General features: G+C 40.6%; 1 protein-coding gene across 3 annotated transcripts in view; it reads left to right on the top strand.

The window, feature by feature from the left end:
- The window catches only part of KIAA1644 (KIAA1644 ortholog), a 195,387-nt gene that overhangs the window by 152,047 nt on the left and 39,077 nt on the right, over positions 1–4,263 (top strand). The gene's annotated exons all lie outside the window — the stretch shown is intronic.

Consider the following 4,263-nt stretch of genomic DNA (forward strand, 5'->3'; position numbering starts at 1 on the left):
TTCATCTGAACTTTTTCTGTAGAAATAAGGCTCTTTAATCCTCAGGACTGAAGCAAAGTTGTTTTCAGGAAAAATACTTTAAAAAAAAAAAAAAGACCCTTTTTTATTGGATCTCTGATTCTCAGAGAAGCAAAGACATCGAGTAAAATTAGATTACAAGACCTTGATAAAGGTTTTTCACCGTGTACTAGGTCTGGCTGGGATGGGGTTGAGTTTCCTCACAGCAACCTGGATGGTGCTGTTTTTTAGACTGGTGCAAAAATAGCGTTAGTAACATTCAAATAGTTCAGCTGTTGCTGAACAGCCCTTACAGAGTGTCAAGGCCACTTCTGTTTCTCATTGTGTGCCCCACCAAGGAGGCTGGGTTGGGCAAGAGCCTGGCAGGGGCCACTGGTGACCCAAACTGGCCAAAAGTGTTATTCCATACCATAAAACGGCACGCTCAGTAATAAAACTGGGGTGGGAGTTTATCCAAAAATTGCTCCCGGACTGGCTGAGCATCAGTCTGCTGGTAGTGAGTGATTGCTTTAGCGTCACTTGTGGGTTGGGGTGGGTTTTTTTTGTCCTTGTTGGGTGGGTTTCTTCTTATTCATTTATTAAACGATCTTTATCTCGACCCACGAATTTTCTCGCTTTGACCTTCTGATTCTCTCGCCCTTCCCACTGGGAGGGGGAGTGAGCAAGAAGCTGTGTGGTGCTTAGCTGCCCACCAGGGTGAACCCACCACACGCTAACTACCAAATTCGGGCTGTAATTCAATCATCATGTTATGCTGCAATTTGTGTTTATTTTAATCACTGACATGCATTTTACTATTTCTGGGTTTCCTTAGGACTACATTTTATTACAGACTTTACAGAATCACAGAATGATTGTTTTCCTTTAAGAATAGGCAGAGGACACGTCTAGGGATCAGGGGACATTTTCACATGTGCTGTTAAGTTAACCACTTTGCAGTGACGAGCCAGCTAAACTTCTTTGGGTCTTACATCTCTCTAGTGCATTCTCGCAGTGCTGTGTTTCTCTCGCTGAATAATTTCTGGATTATGGAAGTATGCAATTGCTTATGAAACATAAACAACTAGTTTTAATTCTTATAACATCCACTAAATGTGTATACAAGCCCAGGATAACTTTGCAGGGCTGCTGTTCACTTGTGGTAGCTTGACAGGGGTGTAATTCACCTAAGCTAATTTTTAGTAATAACATACTAAAAAATGACGCTTTTGTTATCCTGTTATTTGCAAAGCTAATTCTAGCAGTTAGTATCTTCCATTAAAATGTGCCAAACGTGAACCCACCATCTATGCTGGAGGCTTCAAAAATTACTAGCTTGGAAGTATTTGTAATACTATAACTTTTAAAAGGAAAAATAAGTTAATATATCTTTAGCCGTAAAAGGTATTATACCTGCATTTTGAAAAAAAATGATGATACTGTTGATAATGCATGATAAACAAAATTTGTGTTGCACTCTGAGGCTTTGCACGTATCAAAGAAGAAAGTTTTGTTTCTTAGGAGCAACTGATATAATCAAAGTGCAGATGTTCCAACTAAGAAGTAGTAAGTCAAGATGACTGAAAAGTGAGAACTGTCCATCTGATCGGTTCAGATCAGTTATGTTTTCTCTACAGGCGATGCTGAAGTAGTATATACATTAAGTCATCTAATTCTGAGAAGAAATCTGTAAGTTCAGTGAAAGTTATCCTTCACCTGGATAAGGAGAACACTGGACAAGGTGGGGAGAAAAAATCCAAACACAAATGTTCAGGACGTAAACAACCCCTAAAAGAGAAGAATGGAAAGACATATTTTTTTACTAGGGAGTTCATTGCACAGCTTTTTGGGTACAGCACATATGCATTTTCCTTTGAAGGATCTGAAGCTGGCCATTTATCAGAGAAAGGTTAGATGGGTTCTCTTCTTCTGGATACAGTAAATAAAAATACCACGGATAAACATCACTATTGGAAGTGCAGTACTGCACTATGAAGGCTACCCCATTGCTTGCACTCAGTGGGGCCAATAATAAGACTTGCTTTCTTTTTACTGGCATCAGGCATGGAGTCACCTGTTTTCCTAGTAAGGACGACTAGTGGAACTACATGCATCGTAATGTACATAATGCAGCCTTGCAAGATGGTATCAAACACTTGCAAAGCACTTAGGGACCTTGCCTTGCCACGTGCACGTAATGCCATTTGGTTTGTCCCGGATCATCCATGTGTGCACTGGACCTACAAGAGATGTGCATCTCCACTGAAAGCTGAAGCCTAGCTGCCATGTGCACCTAATGCCATTTGGTTTGCCCCAGATCATCCATGTGCATCTCCACTGAAAGCTGAAGCCTAGACAGAACAGCCTAGGGAAATCTTAGCTGGCGCTGGAGACCTGTATTTAATTGACTGAATTAAGCTCCTGTTCTTGTTAGAAATCAAATACTTAGTTAAAAGTTATTGTTGATTTCGCTCATGCTACATGTCTATTCCATTATTTTCTAAATTTAACTTTTCCAAAGTTTTTTGCGTTTTTTCAAAACTTAATCAACCCTGGAACACTTTCATTATTGCTGTGTTAATTAAGGTGGGGATGCAGGGAAGTAAGTACTTGTTCAATCAAATATATGTTCATGTAATTACGTGCCTTGTGGATTTTGTGACAGAATTTGAGAGTGCTGATTTGTTGCAAGAGTTACAGAGGGTTTTGAAAACCTAGGTCTAAAGAAAGATGGTTTCTTTACTGCTTATAGCATCCTCAGATTTGGAACACACATTTTTCCCAGGTAGGGCAAAATACGTAATTGGTTTTCTCAATATCTGTGTTCCTTTAGAAATAGCATTCTTCTAGCATTTTCAGTTCCTGACTGAATTAATCTACAAAAGGATTTTCTCTTTTGTTAAGGTAATGATGACAGGTGTGTGTGTGTGCACATGCCAGTGTGTGTGTATACATATATGAATGTAAAATGTTTAGAGTGGTTTTCCTTTGCTCAGAGGGCAGTACAAGTTGTCTTGCTTTCTCTTCAGTTTAGTATTCTGGTTTTTTGTTTTGGGCTCCCTCTGTACACACAAATAAAGAAGTAATCTCCACTGTCACAATCCTTAAAATGTGACTAGGCCTACATAAAGAGAGTGAGAGACTCTTGAAATTAACATATTCTTTAAAATTGAGAAACAAAAGTATAAGGAATGGACTTTTTAGGCAACGTAGAAGGAAATGAGGATTAGGTGGATAAGGTACACAGATGCAATTACAGATCAACAGGGACTATGTGCAGAGAGACAATACAGTTAAGCTAAATACAGTCAATACAAAACTCATACACCATGTTACAAGGGTTAATTCTGTCAGTCTAGAGTGAATATCCTTTATTAATTGGTGTAACCTTATGAAGTGCAGCTATGCACAGCATCTCTGTGCCTCTGCCCTCTAAACAGAGTAAAAACATTTCACTGCTAAGAGTAGTCAGACTCTTGACTTCTACATTTCACTTTCCTTAGACTGTGAGGCCTTTGAGGAGTCTGCGTGGTACATGTAATCTTAAATCATAGAATCATAGAATTGTCCAGGCCAGAAGGGACCTCCAAAGGTCACCTAGTCTGACCCCCCCCCCGCAGTCAGCCGGGACACCCCCAACTAGACCAGGTTGCCCAGGGCCTCGTCGAGCCTCTCCTTGAATATCTCCAGGGATGGGGCCTCAACCACCTCCCTGGGCAACCTGTTCCAGTGCTCCAACACCCTCACAGTAAAGAACTTGTTCCTAATCTCCAATCTAAATCTTCTCCCCAAATGATGCCATAGGGCTTACAATAACACAAACTATAAATCAGTTAAAATGTCGGCGGTATGTGGAACCAAATATTGTCTCTTAGAAGAATTTTCAGATCAACCAGGAAGTTGTGTGTGGTTGCTTATGGCCATACGGGAAGGGATCTATATCCTGTCCCTCCGCAGAGTTGATTAGCTCAGGAAAACAAAGACGATTGCTCGACTTCCAGTTCAGAGCTCTTTGCAACCAGTAGGCGCAGAGCATGGGCAGAGAGCTTGCATCTGCCCACAGTGCTACCATGTAGCAGTAACCAATCAGCCCTAAGTCTGCGTTAAAGGATATATATTATGGAAAGGATTTCTCTTTTTTTTTTTTTTTTTTTTTAGGAAAAGTGATGGTGAAATCAGTGTGACATATTCTTATAGAAAAGGGCAACAAAGCTGGTGAGGGGTCTGGAGCACAAGTCTTACGAGGAGAGGCTGAGGGAGCTGGGG

This window comes from Calidris pugnax, unplaced genomic scaffold (assembly GCF_001431845.1).
Source record: "Calidris pugnax isolate Ruff unplaced genomic scaffold, ASM143184v1 scaffold36, whole genome shotgun sequence".
NCBI classification, from domain to species: Eukaryota; Metazoa; Chordata; class Aves; order Charadriiformes; family Scolopacidae; genus Calidris; species Calidris pugnax.